The 20,547-nt window shown below is 44.8% G+C and overlaps 1 protein-coding gene across 3 annotated transcripts in view; it reads right to left on the bottom strand.

Annotated features, from left to right (window-relative positions):
* Chi (LIM domain-binding protein 2 Chi) overlaps nt 1-20,547 on the bottom strand; it is a 94,045-nt gene that overhangs the window by 52,625 nt on the left and 20,873 nt on the right. The window lies entirely within an intron of this gene.

Here is a 20,547-nt window from a genome sequence, read left to right as displayed (position 1 = left end):
CAAGCGGGATTCCCTGGGATTTATGGGACCAAAGTCATCGAAACCACCAAGGTTGTATTCAGTGGCGTTGCGTGCTTTGCGATATATCGATTGATCTGCCATTGAAAGCTATGGAAAAGGATCGATTCATAGGGTGTTCGCAGCGAACACCCCAATAATCGATTCTTTATCACAGCTCAAATGGGGAAATATCGATAATCGATCATTCACGCCTCGCCACTGGTTGTATTCATTGAAATAGACCAGTGAATCTCTCCGAAAAGAAGTCTTTTGAAGGACGAAAAAGATGTCCTGAAATATTTGCCTCCGCGGAAAAAGATTCAAGGTTTTTTGCCTTGTGGCCGATCAAAATTTACGTCATTACTTACGGTTTATCAAGAGGCAGTAGAATTTTTGAACAATTCATATCAACTCACCTGAAACAGAAGAAAAAAAATCAGTTATTAGAGACTTTTAAGGATATCTTGTTGTTGACCTAGGGCGCCATTTGAACACATTGCCAACACTGCCGTGCTAAGGAAGAACGCCGTATGAACATTCGAGAGTTGCCAAGTTTCCCCGGATAAAACATGTATTTTTAAGAAAAATAATGCATATTTTCCCTTGAAATTTTCAGATCTTTTGGATTAAATTGCGAACAATGTTGTCTGAAAAATTTGAAGGAAAATATTCACAATTTTCCGAGTAAACTTGTTCTGGATTAGAGGAAATATGGCAACGCCTGAAAGCTCATACAGCGTTCTTCCTTAGCAAGTCAGAATAGTAAACTAGAATTCCAGAGGCAGGATGAGATAAAAAAGCGCTCCCTGTCGGTCGAGCGCTAAAAAATGCGACGATTCTGCTGAAGGAAAAAATTCCCCGGTTTTTCCAAGTTTTCGCTGACTTTTCAAGGACGCTACCTTTAAGTCGGATATCAGAGGCCCATGTGGCAACGGAGTGAGCGAGCATATTGATTGACAGACATCGAGCACACCTGCTGGAATGGCACCAGCGAAGGGGGAGGGGTTCGCGAGGAAGGGAGGGGCGCGGAGTGGGTCACCTAGGGTGTATTGTGTTCGACGGGGATGGAACGGTCCCGACGCACACCGGACTGGGGCAATGAGAGAAGTCGGACAGAAACTGGAAACTTTGAAAGCTCATTTTCGAAAATATGAAACAAGGAAGTTTAGGAGTACATGGTGTCTGCTAAAACAGGCTGGCCAAAAATCAGGACTTTTACAGTACTTTTTCAGTGTATTCCCAAGAAATTCAGTACCTCTTCAATCCGTCTTTCAGTGATACAAGAGGCAGCACCTCTAATTAGTCGAGTTAAGAGAGAAACCGAACACGCAATTTGGCCTGGAACGGTGCGACTTACCGAAGGAGAAATGACGAGGAGGACTTGAGATGAAAAGGAGAAGCCCTCGGCGCGGCGATCGGCATGTAACACATATTAGCGCCTACAAGACTGCACGAATACTTCACGCATTGCATCAAACACGGTGCGGTCATTGCGGACAGCGTGAAACGGATAGCGCCTACAAGAATGCATGAATACCTCACGCATTGCGGCTTGCGGCAAACACAGTGCGATCAGCGGGAGACGCATAGCGCCTACAAGACTGCGTGAATACACAGTGCGGTCTGCGAGGCGCGGCGGCGGAAGTTAAAATAATTGATCCACATTTATGTTTGTTCTTTCATAATTTTTTCGTTCATTTCTTATGAATGGAGGGCCTTGTCCACACAGAGATAAGTTTACGAAACTTAACTCTCGCGCAAAGTTCCGTGAACTTTTGCTGGTAGTGTTGACAGGGCTTTCCCAAAAAATGTGTTCATCACAAGTATACGCGTCTTATGCACCCCTCCCCCGCTGGCACGTTCATTTGATGGTTTTCATTGGTGTTTCAAAACGAATGAGAAGGGGGCGGCAAAATACTAGCGGCCCATGGGCGGCAAATAGGTAAATCCGGCCCTGAAGAATATAGGATCGTGCATAAATAATGCAGTATTACAGCGAGGATGCAGACAGTTTTCGGGCAGGCGAGCCCCGATTCGCGCCATTGGCGGATCCAGCAAATTGGCAACATTGTCTAGTCTTCATTTGAACCAATCGAAATGTATCGATTCTCGGAGGGGCCAGGTGCTCCTACAATAATCGATTATTTAGCATAGGTTTAAATGGAGGAAATCCGGTGATTCCGGTGTTGCCGAATTGCTGGATCCGCTGTAGATTTGCTCGGGGTGTGGGGAAATCCATGAGCTCGTGAGAAAATTTCTCGATGAAAACTATTTTTAAAAATGCTTCAATTCGTGAGAAAAATGACGATAAAAAAGGCGCACTAATTTCAGACTTTTTTCGGGCTCAAAGCGAATTTTTAACTTTTTTGCGGAGTATGGAAATTTTCCGAGGATGAGGGAATAACGAGACTGAGATTGCGACTTTTGTTGCTCCTCAGAACTTTCTGGGCTCCTATGCATGACCTTCACCCAGGGGTCGATTGTTGAATCTTGAATCATTATCGAATGATCCTGATCGACAGATCCCTACTTCAGAAATGATTTCTATCGATCAAGGTCACTCGATATCGATTCGAAAAACTTCGTTTTCGAATAATCTTGATCGATAAATCCCAATTTCAGCGATGATTTCTATCGATCAAGGTCATCCGATATCGATTCGACAATCGTAACACCGTGTGCGCCATCTACCACGGAGCATCCCTCACGTTAGCTCCTCACGTCGATTAAATTTAACGATTGACGCAGTGACGTGGCGTGCTGTGCGATACATCGATTTATCTACCATTTAAACCTACGGAGAAGGATCGATTAACAGGGTGCTTGTTACGAACATCTTGATAATCGATTATTTACCATAGCTTCAATGGGGAAAATCGATAATCGATCATTCACGCCTCTCCACTGGAATGACGTCAATCATTTCTACAAACCATACGATGGAAATAGCGCTGACCATCGACCATCGACGGAATATTAATGGAACTGACGTCTTTGTCGAAAAAATTTTCGTGGTTACAAATCTGGAATTTTAACTTCAACTCTCATGGGTAGGGGTTTAAACTTCGACCCATTGAATTCAAACGCTCAAAAAATTAATTCAGTAGAAGAGTTGAAGGTTCAACCAACTTTTTCACAAGTTCCGCAATAATTCCGAGCGACGATCAGGTTATGATGATCACTCATGACACTTCTTGACCTGATTCCCTGCCTGAGTACCTGTCGTAAAAACCGAAAAATAGGTACTTGAACTTGCATGATCAAAACTTCACTTTTTTTTCTTTGAAAAAAACTTTGCGATTTGGGGGAAAAGGCTAGATTTTTGGAGTGCCATGCTAACAGAATTCAAGGTCATAAAAAAAATACACTGCCGCAACATTTCTAGAAAACTTTGACTTTTTACACTGAGTTCAGCTTCACGTGTAGCGGCTCCAATGCGGTTCAAGAGCTTGAACCACGAACTGTAAAACACTTGAGTCTTTGAATGATTAGCCAGATGATTCAACCAACCAATCATTTGAAAGTTTTAACTCGGGACCGGAAAATTGTATTGAAAGAAGCATCCGTTCTTCGTTAAATTGCCACTAATCGCCCGAAAGACTCCTGAAAATCGTTTGGATGATTCAAAATCGACTGATTTTATTTTCGTTACTTAAAAAGGGTATTTTTTATTGTCATGCTAGGTTAATGTTAGGTAAGACAGCCGTGAGTGCTATCTTCTGTGTGCTTTCGTCGTTGCGTTTTGGAAACACAAAAAACACATTTTCAGGTTAGAAATTGGCAGAAGAGGGCGGCACTTAACTTGAAAGCCAGGGCCGGATTAATGGTGTGGCCATATGGGCCGCGGCCCATGGCGGCGAATCTATAGGGGGCGGAAAATTTTGCTGAAAATTTTTTTAAAAGTAGGTATAAAAAAATTCGGATTTAGAAAAAAAAATTACGAACGAGAAAAGGCGACAAAACCTCTAATTTTCTGAGAATATAATAATTTCTACTTTTGTCGTCTTTCAGTGATACAAGAGACAGCACCTTTAATTAGTCGAGTTAAGAGAGAAACCAAACACGCAATTTGGCCTGGAGGAAATGATGAGATGAAAAGGAGAGGCCCTCGGCGCGGCAATCGGCATGTAACACATACTAGCGCCTACAAGATTGCACGAATACTTCACGCATTGCATCAAACACAATGCGGTCACCGCGGATGGCGTGAACCGGATAGCGCTTACAGGAATGCATGAATACCTCACGCAGTCCAGCAAACATAGTGCGATCAGCGTGAGGCGCATAGCGCCTACAAGACTACGTGAATACTTCACGCATTGCGTCAAATACAGTGCGGTCTGCGAGGCGCAGCGGCGGAAGTTAAAATCATTAATCCGCATTTATGTTTGTTCTTTCATCATTTTTCTGTTCATTTCTTATGAATGGAAGGCTTTGTCCACACAGAGATAGGTTTACAAAACTTAACTTTCGCGCAAAGTTCCGTGAACTTTTGCTAGTAGTGTTGACAGGGCTTTCCCAAAAAATGTGTTCAACACCAGTAAACGCGTCTTATGCACCCCTCGCCCGCTGCTGGCACGTTCATTTGATGGTTTTCAATAGATATTTCAAAACGAATGAGAAGGGGGCGGCAAATAGGTATATCCGGCCCTGTTGAAAGCACTGTTTCCATTGGCTCTCTGGAGGAATATTGTCACTTACTGCTGTCTTGCCTGAAACTACGTCATTTTTTGCATAATTACGGCTCTCTCGCATGTCTTGCTCTGATGCAATTAAGATGAATTTTGCTTTTTCAGTGATTTCAGTGATTTTGTGTTTCAGCTATTTCAGTGATTTCATCTAAAAGAAATTAGACAAATTTTGAAGTAGACTAGATTTCGAAAATTTGACACTTACTGCTCCCTTCGCGATCCTGCGGCAGAGCTTCGATTAGGGAAAACGCCGTATGAACGTTCGAGCGTTGCCAAATTTCCCCGAATAAGAAGTGTATTTTTGAGGTTAGTTATGCATATTTTTCCTTGAAATTTTCAGATATTTTAGATTATACCGCGAAAATAATTGACCGAAAAATTTGAGAAAAACTATTCACCATTTCCTCAGTAAATTCGGTTTCTCTTAAGAGAAATATGGCAACGTCTAAAGGTTCATACGACGTTTTTCCTTAGCACGGCAGCGTGCGTCGTCGCTCGTCGGTGACGCCACGCCGTGCACTCGACCGTCGCCTCCCGAAACGATTCCGATTCGCGACGCATTTCCACCTCGCCGTGACGTCACCGACGGTTGCCGCGCCGCCCGAAATACCCGCGTCGCGTCATCGCAGCAGTCCTCCGTCCACCGAGAAAAAGGTCGAATTCGCGTCGATGTTCGGAGTAAACGCCGAACGGAGAACCGAGACCGTCTTCGCACGGTCGAAATGAGGTCTTGGGAACGGGACACAACCGTCTGATTCGTAGTTTCAATAGAGAATCCTGCCGTGCTAGGGAAAAACGCCGTATGAACCTTCAGGCGTTGCCAAATTTCCTTTCACAAAAAAATGAGAATTTTCTGGTAAACTTATGGATACTTTCCTCCCAATTTTTCAGATAATTTTGATTGCAATGTCGTCAAATGATTCTGAAAATTTAGAGGAAAATATTCGCAACTTTCCTCAAAAATAAACATTTTATCGAAATAAATTTGGCAACTCTCGAATGTTCATACGGCGTTTTTCCCTAACACAGCAGAATGAGCCTCTTGCAAACTTCAGCTAGAGCAAAAAGAAGAGTTGTACCTGGCCACGGCCAGGGTGTCTACTAAAAGAGTCTGGCCTAAAATCAGTACTTTTTTAGTACATTCCCAAGAAATTCAGTACCTCCTCAACAGAGAAATTCAGTACTTTTTCAGCACTTCCATTCGACGAGATTCGAAAAATTTCAAAAATTTCAATTTCTCGCTCAAATTGCGACAAAAATGACAAAAAAATATGAGAAATACCGGACCTTCTTGCGGGATTTCCGCGCTTTTCCAGTTTTTCCGGACCGCCCTTAAAAAATCAGTACTATTTCCAGATTTGTAGATACCTTGGTATTTCAGACTTTCCCGATGCGCTCATCGTGATTATTATTGAGCCACTTCCTGAATACAAAACATCTCTCCTTTTCGACAGGGCTGAAATTCGCAACAGGCGCTTCGTACCTCAAATCCGGCAAAATCACTCTGAAATGCTCCGGAGCCCACCGCGCGTTCGGGTCGGGCAGGGCGGCGCTTTCCGTGGTCTACCGCGGACCGCAGCCCCCCGGACCTCTCCTCCCGCACCCCGGTTTTTTCGCCGGCGCCGCGCCGCGCCAGGATCCGCGAGTACAGTTAGCTCGAAAATTGGAATTCTGCCGTGCTGAGGAAGAACGCCGTATGAACATCCGAGAGTTGCCAAACTTCCTTCGATGTAATGTTTATTTTGGCGGAACGTTATAAATATTCTTCCTTGAAATTTTCAGCAATTTAAGGTTGAATTGCGCACAAAATTATCAGAAAAATCGGAAGGAAAACATTCACGAGTTGTCCAGGAAATTCGCGTTTTATCAAAGGAAATTTGGCAACACATGAAGGTTCACACGCCGTTTTTCCTTAGCACGGCAGAATTGCAGTCGTACATTTTCGCTCTCCTGGAAGAACCGCTTATCTCGATTGGGGAACCCAACAGCGTTACGCTTCTTCTACCTCGAGGCCGTTAGCGTCAGCGTCGTCGTCGTCCTCGTCGTCGGCGGAAGCGCGGGGTTCCTTATCGTCGCTCCTCCGACGTAGAGACGTACCTCAATTATCACGTGAGCCCTGTTTCACGTACGAATCCACGCTTTCTGGGGCTCATCCGGCGATCGAGACACGCCCTTACGTCAGGGGGCGACGTTATCTCCGGGCCGACGATAACGCGGCGGATAGACGCGAGTGTGACGACGATGACGACGCCCGGAACGGAGCCGTATCTTCGCCGAGAGGTTTTTTAACTGCCGCGGTACCGTTTCGTTTCGGCGCTCGCTCGCTTATTTCTGCGAGTCCTGCCGGCTTCGAATCTCGACCACGCGTTCCGATTTTGCGTAACGCAGTGAGAGACTGTTCCTAAAATACGTAACGACGTTCTTGAGGGGGTGGAAACCCTTTGTACCCAGAGTAACGCTATGAGCGGTGTCTACTAAAACAGGCTGGCCAAATATCAGTACTTTCACAGTGCTTTTTCAGGACATTCCCAAAAAATTTAGTACCTCCTCAACAGAAAAATTCAGTACTTTTCAGTACTTCTATTTGACGAAATTCGATAAATTTCAAAAATTTCAATTTCTCGCTCAAATTGCGACAAAAAAGACAAAAAATGAAAAAATTTGCGGACCTTTTGGCGGAATTTCCGCACTTTATCAGTACTTCCGGCCGGACCGCCCTTAAAAATCAGTACAATATTTCCGGACTTTCTGGAAATTCCGGACTTGTAGACACCCTGAGGGGAGTCCATTCCTGATTGGTCACCAACGCACAAATATACTACACTTTCACCTTTTGCAGAGGCAGAGATTTACAGGCAGTTTCGCTCATTTGGGCGATGAGACTATTATTCACTCGTAGACACCGAAAGCATTGAGCTTATTATTGAATAATGCACGGGAGAGTGCAAAATTATAGCAGCACTGCATAGCTCCGCAACTTTCGGATTGCTTGTCGGTCAACCTTGAGCTTCGGACCGCCGAACTGCTCATCCCAAACTTGGCTCGAAAAAGCGATCAAGCGATTCGTTGACACTGAACTCAAAAACTTGGCAGTTGGACAGATTTGATTATTTTTTGCTTATCTAACGGATTGAACCAACAAAACGTCATTCCGCCATAGTGCTACGGCTGCACTTCTCAAACTTAAATTAGTCACTTGAATTAGTCAAACTTGTAAAACATACGAAAAACCAAGCAACACTTCAGTCTTATTATTCCTGGTCGTACCGTGCCGCGCCGCCAATGCTGGCGAGATAATTTGAAAATGTCGGTGCTAAGGACGATATTCGTCAATTTTTGGGGACCTATACAAGAAAATTTGGGACCTGAACAAGGAAATTGGGGATCTGGAAAAGAAAATTGGGGACTTTCGGGGATATCGGGGGCGCCCTTCAAAAATCAGGGATAATCGGGGACATCGGGGACTTTTGGGGACTGGTGGACACCCTGCATATTCGTTAAACCACTCAAATACACAGGAAAACCAGGCGATTCTCGCAAATTGGCCACCACTCCCAATCCCTCAATTCAAATCCGTTAGAAACAATCGATTCCAATCGAGGCGGCCTACCTGAATAAATATAGATTGTTTTACGTGCATTTAAGAAACGGAGCCCGCAGTTGCCAAAAATACAGGGCTCCATTAATCACGGTCATTCGTCGAGGCATCGCGACCTTCGATAATGAACCCTTTGGCCTTGACAAGAGATTCCTCAACGAAACCGTCTCGATTCGCATGAAATTCGGCCGTCGGGAACGATACGGATCTGTTCGATGGATCAATTGGCTTTCGATACTGGCGAGCTTTCAGGAGGGGGATCCTCGGTTTCGATTCGATCGATCGCTGACGAACGTCATTGGTGGGGGGTGCCATCGACAGAACTGGTTTGACCATTGACCGACACCGCAACTTACGTAACGCGATTTATTCGATTTTTCGTCGGATTCTTACCGACAGATCGTTCTGTTCTCTTAATCTTGGTGGACCAGGTAGCTGTAACAGAAGCGAGTTTATCCTGATTCAACGGGAGATGTTGTCTGCTCGTTCGCGGCGTCTCGTTATACAGGGTGATTCACGATTAATTGAATCGCTCTGTTTGAGAAGAACCCAACCACGAAAACTATCGTATTATTACCGATTTTTTAAGAGGGGGGAGGGGTCGGACAGAATTCTTTTTCGGTGGAATGCATTTTTTCTTTCCGTAAACCACAGTTCTGCGAAGTTACAGACTTTCTGTCATACGTTGTTTTTCACAAGAAAAACTACTCAACGTTAATTCTTCAAAATTTCCGTGGTTTTCCTGCTTCGTACGAAGAAAATTCTATGCAATCTTCACGAAATGATGTTGATTCGCTCTCAGTAAAAGCGCGACGTGCAGCAACGCGACGTGCAAAGCGCAGAAAAGCCGTGAAAAGGGAAACGACGAGCTCATGGCTCCTAATTTACCGTGCTAAGGAAAAACGCCGTATGAGCCTTCAGACGTTGCCGTATTTCCTTCAATCAAAGACGAATTTGCCTAGAAGATGGTGAATATTTTTTTCCAAAATTTTCAGACAATTTAATCTGAAATTTACTCTGAAACATCTAAAAATTTCAAGGAAAAATAAGCACAACCTCCGTTTAAATGCACGTTTTGTCTGGAGAAATTTGGCAACTATCGAATGTTCATACGGCGTTCTTTCTTACAAGGGGAGTCTACGAAGTGACATCCTGGGATTGGGTTTCATTTTGCTTGTACATGAGGAATAGGACAATATAAGGTAGACGTATTTTATTTTAGCCGCCAACTCCCAACCGTTCTCGAGATATCGATTTTTAAACTTACGATTTTTGCACGTTTCCGCGCGGAGTTCCGGCGAGTCAACTGAGCGCCGGCAAGCAGCGTTTCCTATCAGCGCTGCAGACTGGCCTTATTAACAGTTCCGTGGCCGAGTGGTAGAGTGCTCGCCTACTGATCCATCGATCGCGGGTTCGATTCCCACTTTCGTGCCGTAGCTTTTAGGGTACGCCGCAATGGTTTTTACAAGTTTTCTTTACTTTTTATCACACACAAGGGAATATCCGCCCCTGGCCGCTGCGCCGGCCAACCCCCGGGGCGAAAAGGCGCGCTTTCGCGGCAACGCGAAATCATCGAATCGACCGTTTTGACGGTTACTGGTATAAATAATTTTAATTGATTGATAAAATGATGTTTCAAATAAAAATTTCCACCACCAAATATTCTTTATGACTTTTTCCTTATCTGAATTACCAACCGTCAACGGTCTTCGAATTTCGATGATTTCGCTCGCGCGGAAGCCGCCGCCTTGTCGCCCGGGGGGTTGGGCGCGCAGCGGCCGGGGGGCGTGAACCTTGGTGTGTGATAAAAGTAAAGAAAACTTGTTAAAAACGCTTGCGGCCGTACCTAAAAAGCTACTGCACGAAGTCGGGAATCGAACCCGCAATCGATGGACAGTAGGCGAGCAATTACCACTCGGCCACGGAATGTTTATATGGGATGGCAGTCTGCCAGCGCTGATTAGAAACGCGCTTGCCGCTTGCGTGCAGCTTGCCGGCGTCAGTTGACTCGCCGGAGGAACTCCGCGCGGAAAAGTGCAAAATAGTAACTTTAAAAATCGAATATCTCGAGAAACGGTTGGAGTTGGCGGCTCTAAAAAAAAATTACGTCAACCTAGATTTGTCTTTCTTATGTACACGGCAATGAACCCAATCCCAGGATGTCACTTCGTAGACTCCCCTTGTTAGTACGGCAGGGTGCCTACTAAAACAGAAAGGCCAAAAATCAGTACTTTTACAGTAGATTCCTAAGAAATGCAGTACCGCTTCAATAGAAAAATTCAGTGCCTACTTTCTCAGTACCTCCGATTTAAGATATTTGTAAAATTTCAAAAAATTGAATTTATCGCTTGAATTACGTAAAAGAGACAAAAATTTCCGAACCTTCTTACGAAATTTCCGCACTTTTACAGTACTTCCGGACCGTCCTTAAAAAAATCAGTAATTTTTCTAGGCTTTCCGGAAATTCCGGACTTGGAGACACCCTGTACATCACCTCATCTTCCATCTCAGGGCTGTATAAAAGGAATACAAGGCGCGTATAAACAAATCCGGGCCGATCCGGGAATCCTTCCACTTTCTACCCTCGCTCCCCGCCCCTCCATCCGCGCCGAAAACATCCCCGCGACCGCAGCGGCAACCCGGCTTCTTCTCCTCCCTGGCCACCCCTAGCATTGCCATTCATTCGCGAGCAACCCGCGCGACTCGTCGGGGATGCGCGCCGCACGGTGGATCGAATCAATGCGAGAGGCTGGACATGAATTCTTCGCCTAAAACTGCAAAAAATCAGGGTGTCTACCAGTTATGAAAAACCAAAATTGGGGACTTTCGGGGACATTTCGGGGGGCTTTTTCAAGAAAATCTAGGACTTTTTTCCCAAAATAGTAAAAGAAGGGGATGTTGTGATAAACCAAAATTGGGGACTTTTATGGACTTTAAGGGAAGTTTTTTCCAAGAAAATTGGGGGCTTTTCCCCCCGAAATAGTAAGAGAAAGGGAGCTAGTTATAGAGCATTAAAAGGCGTATTTTACACGTCTAATTTTACAAGTCATGTTGAACAAACAGACGAAAAACCAAGAAACTTCAGTTTTTTTATTCCTGGTTATATCGCGACGCCGAGGCTGGCGGGAAAATTTGAGAATGCCGGTTTTAGGTGCGTTTTTGTAATTTTTAGAGGACCTGAACAAGAAAATTGGGGACTTCCGGGGATATCGGGGACACGCTTCCAAAATCAGGGATAATCGGGGACATACGGGACTTTTGGGGACCGGTAGACAACCTGTAAATGTTCATTTCGTAAGATTTAAAAATTTGAGGGCTGCAAGTAAATTTTACGAGGAAACCATTGGTACCGCTTTAGAGACCTCCAGGGTGTCTACTAAAACAGGCTGGCCAAAAATAAGTACTTTTACAGTACTTTTTCGGTACATTCTCAAGAAATTCAGTACCTCCTCACAGCAAAATTCAGTAATTTTTCAGTACCTCCATTTGATGAAATTCGAAAAATTTCAAAAATTTGAAATTGCGACAAAAATGACAAAAAATTAAAAAAAAATCCGGACCTTCTTGTGGAATATCCGCACTATTTTAGTTCTTCCGGACCGTCCTTAAAAAATCAGTACTATTTCCGGACTTGTAGACACCCTGCCTCTACATTTTTTAATACTTGAGTTTTGAGCTTATAAAGTTTCAAAATTTTGTCCGACTACCCCCATCGACTCGATCCACTGTGCGTTGTCCCCCCTCCCGGCCGCCCGCGGGATCCAAACCCTACCCCGAGTCGACGACACCCTCATCCCCAACGCAGCGACCTAGTCGAGAAAATCAACCCCCTTCTCCCGCCCCCCCGCGCGCACTCCGCTGCACCTCCCCCTGTTGCCACGTTCCGGTCCGAGGGGGGGGGGGGGGGGGGGTGGGTTGTTGCGCGCGGGCCTCCTGGCTCTCGAAAATTATTGACCCCGCTACGGGTTAATACAGGGTATCGGTGTTGCGAGATCGGTCGAATTCAGAGATCATCTGGCATTTCCGCATTTCCCCCACGAAAAGACGTAACTAAATTTGAATGTTGCCAAATTTCCACTCGCGAATTGCATCGTGTTGCGGGAGAATTTTGGGCGTTTCTGACTACGAATTTCACCGAATTCTCTTCTTAGCTCGTGCACAAATCAAAAAAATTTTGGACAAAAATTGCCCGGGTACATTTTTGTGGAAAAATGAATTGTTTGAGTCAATTTGGCAACCTTAGAATGGAGGCACGTTCCTTCGTCCAGGAAACAACGATTTTATTGACTTCTCTTAAATGAAAAAAACTATAATGAACTTTCTGAGGGTGTCAACTATTTTAAATGAGATTTTCCTAATATTTTCCTGCTCTTTCAAATAAAATGGCCTGATTTTCTCCCCTGATGAACTGTCACTGTTTGATTAGAAAAATCAACACATTTAGTGGAATGGATCAAATAATTAAAAAAAGCTTGAAGCGATCAAAATTTCTTAATCAGTGACCGATTTTCCTGATTTTTCCTCGTGATATCAAATTTTCCGTTATTTTTCGCTTATTAATTAAAGAAGAACCCCATTTCTGCACCCCTGGAGGCGGAGGGGAGGCCATAAGCCAGCGTAATGTATGATTCCACATGAAAAATACCAATTTTCCCGAGAAAAAAATTATAGTATCATTGTAAGGGGCCCCCAACACCAGCACTGCTGTGCTGAGGAAGAACGCCATATGATCATTCGAGAGTTGCCAAATTTCCTACGATAAAATATTAATTTCTGAAAAAAATTATGAATATATGTCCTTGAAATTTTCAGATACTCTACGTGAAATTGCGAACAATAATAGGTAAAAAATCAGAAAGAAATTATTCACATGTTTACAAGGAAATTCTAGTTTTCTAATAGGATATTTGGCAAAGCCTGAAGGTTCATACGGCGTTTTTCCTTAGCACGACGAAGCAGTACTGGCGATTCGGAGCTGCACGTGATGATCGGTGGGATAATCCGTCGGGATTAACGCCGCCGCTTGTTTCCTGCTGTCTGAGCCGATGACCGCTTGATCTCACGGCTCCACCAGCAGACGAGTTTTCGAAATCTTGAGGACATCCAGCCCCCCCCCCCCCACCCACCCTCCGCGCGCGCGCGCGCGCGCGCGGAAATTACAGCGACAGATCTCAGCGCCCGAGACCTTGAACAATACCGTCGGGAGCGTGGCTGAATATTCCGGCGAGAGAATAGAGGATAGCGTAAAAGAAAAAAAAAAGAAAAAAAAAAGGAGAGGAAAAAAAAGACGCCGACGATTTATGCAAAACCCAAGGTCGGGCGCTTATAAATGTGAAACTGCAACTTTTACTCGGATCCTTCGGGTGTTGAGAAGCAAGTCAGTAACTGGAGAGTTTGCCAAACTTCCCATCAACTCACTCATGCGCCGCGCGCCGCGTACCGCGCCAAAAAGTCAGAGGATGCATTTATATTTTACGCATATTTAGTTTACGGTTAACATACGAGAAAAACCTATTCCAAAATAAATTAGTACCCTGAATGAATTTCTCAAATATTGGTGACCAAAACTGAAATAAAATTTTGATTAAAAATTGAATCTTGTAGGAGGGACGACAAGGGTACGATTGATAACCACAGAGCCCTTAAATGCTATTCAACTTCTTGAAAATTTTCCCTTGGAAAACGGAGAAAAATTAAAATTTCTGCATAAAGCGTATGTGAAAGCAGAAAAAATATCCGATCGGAAGCCGACTTTTCTCAAATCCTGATTTTACGACTGATATTTCCTCAAATCCTGACGAAATCGGGATTAAATCCTGATTGACCTCAAATCCTGGTAGAATCGGGAAAATCTTGATGCTAAACACCCTGACTCTATACACCCAAGAAATTCCTGAAATCAGGTTTGTCCTTTTCTCTTACACTTTTCCTGCATCTCGAGCCTCAATTTTCTGCTGGGAAAAACTCGTTCCCAGTAGCGCTGGCAACCGAGGCACCCATCCAAACCAGTCTTGTCAACTTGCAGCTTCTTCTTTTTCCTCTCATTTCTTCCCCCCCCCCACCGAGGGGCCCCGGGGGCCTTATTTTCCATGCCGCCCAGGCAGGCGTGCCGTGCGAGGGCAAATCTCAGGACTTCGGGAGACCCTCTTTCCATGCGCACTTACTGACGTTTTCCGTACCTAGAACCAGGTAGAGCGCCTATACAAGGAGAGTGAAGATATGTCAGTGATTTTGAGGTTAGATCATGGAGCTTTTGAGGCCCAAAAGGAAAGTCAACCTAGGAATTCAAATTTCTCTGAGTGATTCATTATGACAATTTTTACAACCCGTCATTTGTGAAGCACGTACCTATTTCACTTAGTTCTCACATAAAGCTACTCATTGTTGCGGAAGAACACTCATCTATGAACATTCTTAGCCATCTGAGTTTGATCCTAGAATCTGAAGATCGGCAGTGACATTTTCGAGCTAGAAGGTTGGCTGCATTTTTGGGCCAAAGGAGTTTCGCAGAAGGTGAATAAATGTTTAAAAACACGCTGGGGTACTGCAGAATTATTCTTACCTCTTTAAAGATTTTAATCTATTTTCAAGATTTTTGGTAAATAAATCATTGTTTGAACGTGAATAAACTTCCCTCCTTAAATGTATTGAGAATGTATTTACTTCATCTTTATTCTAACCTTGATGATCTTAATGATATTAAAATTTATTTTTCTGGTGGTAAGGTGTGGGGGGAAGGGGGGGGGGGTGTTGACATTCAAGGGGCCCGGACCTTAAAACCGATGCCAGGGCCCGAGATGGGAAGTGGCGTGTCCCATCAAAATACGATTCTGTGATGTAACAGGCGCAACTGCCTCGTTATCGCAGTTTTCATCATAGGCGGACGCAGGAAATCCGTAAGTTTCCAACCAAAGCGGCAACTTCGCCCCTGGAATCCGATTAAGAGAGTTATTTGTTTGGGTCGTAATTTATGGTATCCGTTTCGTCGGGGTCCCAATATTTATTCTCGAATTGAAATCGTCGATTAGCGCCTCCCGATCTAATTAGTTGCTCGTTCCTAAGTCGTTGACGCCGAAAAAAGTTGGGGTCGCGACTCATGGAATGAATTTGTAGGGATAAATTGCACCTGATACCTCACTCTTTTCCAGCAACACCGATTGCCTGACGGCGGCGGCCGCGGAGGGGAGGGGGTGGTTATGAGGTGGGTTGATACAATATACCACCCTTCTCGTGGGGGCAAAATGAAGAAGATAAGATTAGAGAGGTAGCGAAAGAAAGAGATGGATGTCGAGCTTTAAGACGGAGAACAAGGGCATAAGCTGTGTGAATTAAGGAGATGATGATTGTTTCACTCGCTAAGTTTGGCGGTAGATCATCTGAGATACGAACGCTTTCTTTTGGAGAATTCAGAAAGGAGTTTCAGTCTTTCATGCAATATCTACCATGCACTTGACTCCACTTACGAATCATACTTTGACCCTAAAAGAAAAGCTCCGGGACCTGACTTCAAAATCATCGACATGCCTGTGGTCGTTCACTCCCTGGATCAAACCACCTCCCAATTTCAGGAAATTTCTCTTGGGAAAACGATCAACATGCGAAAAAAAAACCGGTCAAAAGAAAAATCCCCCGATCTAAGGGAGAAACCCCGGTCGCAGCAATTAAAACTCTCCGACCTGGGTACCATCAACTGCGAGTCGCGGGCCTTCACACAGTGGATCGAGTCAATAAGAGAGGTCGGACAAAATCCTGCAACTTCAAACGCTTTTAACTCCGTTCATACAAAACTTTAAGGTCTCAAAAGTGGTTCCATCGGTTTCCTCGTGGAATTCTCTTTCGGTAACACCCCTTTCAATTCAAATTGTAACGAATTAAACATCAAATTTTGCAGTTTCAGGGAAACAATTTCATATCCGACCTCTCTCATTCACTCGGCCCACTGTGCGTCAGATCGGATCACCCACGGCACGGACATCAACACTGTCTGTTGCCGCGAAGAACCCGCCTCCGTCCTCGGCCGGTGCAGGTGCCCGCCGAGGAGACGGCGATGGTGCGGACAGGACAGCCTCTGGCCCGCGGGCCGAAGATGCGACCCGGCACGGCGGAGAAGGGGCTACTACGCGCCGGACCCAGGGGGGGAGGGGGGTACTCCTCCCGACAACGAACGGGAACATGAGCCTGGACTCCCGGATACGCCGCCTTCTCCGCGGCCCAACTCCACCGAGAGATACCCCCGCGGCCGGGGGAAAGGGGGGAAGGGGTGCAGGGGGCAGGGGGAGGAGGGTGGCGGACCGGTGGGGGCAACGATACGCCAGGAGCACAAGACGTTGCCGCGTCAGCGGTAGACGCATGATGAAAAGTTTGCACCCTGCTGTGGTCTAGGATTCTTGATTATTCTGCCATGCAAAGGAAAAACGTCGTATGAACCTGTGGGCGTTGCCAAATTTCTTTTGGTTAAGTACTAATTTCCTGGAAAACTTCCTAAAATTTTTCGTTCGATTTTCTAGAGAATCTTCTTCGAAATGTGATCCATTCAAAGTATCAGAGGATTTCAAGAAAAAACGTTCATTATTTGCCTCACAAATTCACATTATAAGGGGAGAAATTTGGCAACTCTCGAATGTTCACACGACGTTTTTCCTTAGCACGGTAATATTCTCATTTCCTGAGATTTCCCTGATTTTTCCCGTCATTTACGGTGAAAAATTTTCTCGGACGCTTCGCTTTGATACCTACCTGGTAAACCGAGGAAAAACGAGTGGTGGCGACCCGGAGAATTTGGCGACAATTTGCCGCGTCATCACATGACGCTACTGGCTACGACGTGATGAGAATTCCGAATTTCGGAAAACCGTTATCCGATACAGGAAAATGTACCAAAATTTCACGCTCGAAGGCCAAATAACGACACCGAAACCGACTCGAGAGAAAACAAATTCAGCATTACCGGGTTTAGCGGTTTTGGTTATTTCGAATGTGTCCAGTTGTAGAAGTTTCCAGCTTTGTTTACGTACGTGACGTCAATAAGTACAAATTTTAACTTTTCGCTAGCTCCCATTCGTTCTTTATCTACAAGATCCTCTTAATCTACAATTACTTCTAATCTTCTTCTTGATCTACGAGAATCAAGCACCAAAAACATGATTCTGTGCCCAGCGCAACTGACCCATTCATACCGTGATTTTCCATTATACTTTCTTTGAAATTTCCAACCATCCGAGAATAGCCCACGTAGCTTCCTCTAAGCTCCTTTGATAATAGAGAAAATACATTCCGAAAAAAATGGTTATACATACCAACTGAGATGCCTTTCCAAGAGATGAACTCGGTAATTGAATAACGCGCGGAGCGCAAAACCATGGAAGCATATTCGAAATTGGGTTCGAACCCAACATGCAACTATTTTAACTCCGCTGTGGGCCGGGTTGCATACGCTTGATTTTGCAGGCAAAATCTGAGATCTACCTACGGCTTTCGCGCAACTAGTGTTTGCGTCAAGCGTCAGAAATCTATTTCGGTCGATTATTTGGATGCTCCTGTCGTACTTTGTGGAACTTTCATTCTGTGGATATGTAATTTTATCTTGTTGAAGGTCAAAATGGTTGTGTCACTTGTTCCACCCTATCCAACTTTTCTGCTCCGTGTTGCAATCTCTGAGCTGCTCACGTTCTCCTTCATTTTGTGGATATGCAATTTTATCTCTTTGAAAGTGAAAATAGTTGTATAAAAGTCTCGCTCTCGGCTCAGTGCCCGCGAATCGCGATTAGAGATCCAGGATGCGTGGGCTAGGTACTTGGAAGTGAGCAGGGCAGCTCGCGTCCACAACTTCGGAGGGTGCACGCAAAAGTAGAGAGCATTTTGATCAAAACGTGATGCATTTAATTTAATCCACCATTCAAGGCCGTGTCCTGCGCAATTTTCTTACTACCTCCACAGTTCGCAAACGATCGATTGGTCGTTGGTTAGTTAACATTCTACACCCCACCCCGAAATAGTTTTACGGAAATGCATGTGTATGCATATGTAGAAATATACAGCTCGTAAGCCTTAGGACACCCAAATCTCCAACAAAAAAAGTGTCACTGGCAATCTTCAGAGTTCAATATCAATCCAAGATGGCCAAGTATGTTTTCCGATGTGGATTCGTCCGCAAAAATGAGTAAATTTACGCAAAAACTAAGTCGAATACATGCTCTCCAAATGACGGGTTGTTAAAATCGCAATGGATATGTTGCATGTGTGAGGGATTTGCGATTTGACTATTGATCCGTATATAAAAGTTCGCGAGAAACACGATGGTGCCACTGGTTTTCTCTGAAATTAACTCCCAAGCTCAAAAAAAAGCTCTGAAGTTGAGGCCAAAATGGAGGGGATATCCCACGCTATTCTGAGAGTCCACATCTACATCAAGACAAACTCTCCATGCAAAGATAGGGAGCAAATACATCAGCAGGGTTGCCGTGTTTTCAGTTGTGGAGTCCCCAAATAAAGTGGCAGCCCTGTCAATGTATTTGCTCCCTATCTTTGCATGGAGAGTTTGTCTTGATGTAGAGGTGGACTCTCAGGGTAGTGTGGGATATCCCCTCCATTTTGGCCTTAACTTGAGAGCTTTTTTTGAGCTTGGGAATTGATTTCAGAGAAAACCATGGGCGCCATCGTGTTTCTCTACTACTATTACATAAAAACCAGTAGTCAAATCGCAAATTCCTCACACATGCAACATCTCCATTATGAATTCCTCTAGATAATTTGAGTTCATAGGGTGGCTCATCTTTTGAGCCCTGAAAAGTCCACGACCTACCCTCAAAACAACCGACACGTCCGTGCTCTCCCTATACATAGGTACTCTACCCGGAAAGTCCCGATGATCCGGCGAACCTGCAGCATTTCCACGGAACGACGCGGATTCGAAACTCCCGCGGCCTCCACGACTAGATTCCCGGGAGCAGCTCATTACCGGGCGACCGCGCGACGCGATGCACAGTGGAACCCGTCGATGGGGGAGGTCGGACAAAATTTGGAAACTTTAAAGCTTTCAACTCCGTTCATGCAAAACTTTCAGATTTTAGAACTGGTTCCATTAGTTTTCTCATAAAATTTCCTTCAAGAATCACCCGTTGAAATTTAAAATGTGACGAAATAAACATCAAAATTTGCGATTTTCGTCAATAGTTTCATCAGGGTGTCTACCAAAACAGGCTGGTCAAAAATAAGTACAGTAGACTCTGGATTATCCGGCTTCGTATTATCCGGACTCTGGATTATCCGGATCGATTTTGCAACCATGTAACTACGTACGCATTCCGATAAGTGAGCGGATCCGCGGAGAAGCGGTCGCAAGGCATATTGGCGCCTGCAAGGCTGAAGGAATACTTCACGCATTGCGCCAAACAGTGAGGTCGGCGCGGAACGCATTAGCGCCTACTAGATTGCATGGATACTTCTCGCATTACGCCAAACGCAGTGCAGTCAGCGGCTACAAGACTGCATGAATACTCCACGCATTGCGCGCTTTAATCGCTGTATTGTAATTTATCGTTGTCGGCTACCATTCACAATCACCGTGTATTCGTTCAATTTGGCGTTAGCCTTTTAAATTCGTGTTGGTATGTACATGATGTATACATAATAAGAATACTGTGGTGTTGGTTGGTGGTGTTTGTGTTTACTATTATTATCCGGATTTCTTTTTCATCCGGATCGGGCCCGGCACCAATTAATCCGGTTAATCTAGAGTCTACTGTGCTTTTATAGTACTTTTCCAGTACATTCTCAAGAAATTCAGTACCCACTCCAAAAGAAAAATTCCGTACTTTGTCAGTACCTCCATTCGACGAAATTTGAAATTGCGACAAAATTGGGATAAAATTAAAAAAATTCCGGATTTCACAGTACTTCCGGACCGCCCTTAGAAAATCAGCGCCATTTCCGGACTTGCAGACTCCCTGGTTAAAGTGACGAGATAAACATCAAAATTTGCAATTGTAGTCAATAATTTCACGCCCGACTTCTTCCGCAAACTAATTCCACTGTGCGACGGCAACGCGCCGATCCGGGCCGGAGGACCAAGAATGCACCTGCGCCGGCGCGCGGCGTCCCAGAAACGAGAGCGCCCGCGCAGTCCGGGTGCGATACGGAAAAGTACATGACCGCGTTGCCAAATTTCACGCACTTCAGGAGGAAAAGCACATTTCGGATGCAGGGTTTCGGCGAACCGGCATCGTCGCACGCGGTCGCATCCGCGCTCCACATAGGTAC

The sequence above is a fragment of the Bemisia tabaci genome, chromosome 10 (assembly GCF_918797505.1).
Source record: "Bemisia tabaci chromosome 10, PGI_BMITA_v3".
Taxonomy (NCBI): Eukaryota; Metazoa; Arthropoda; class Insecta; order Hemiptera; family Aleyrodidae; genus Bemisia; species Bemisia tabaci.
The sequence above is the reverse complement of the archived record's forward strand: the minus strand, read 5'-3'. Positions and strand labels throughout refer to the sequence as shown.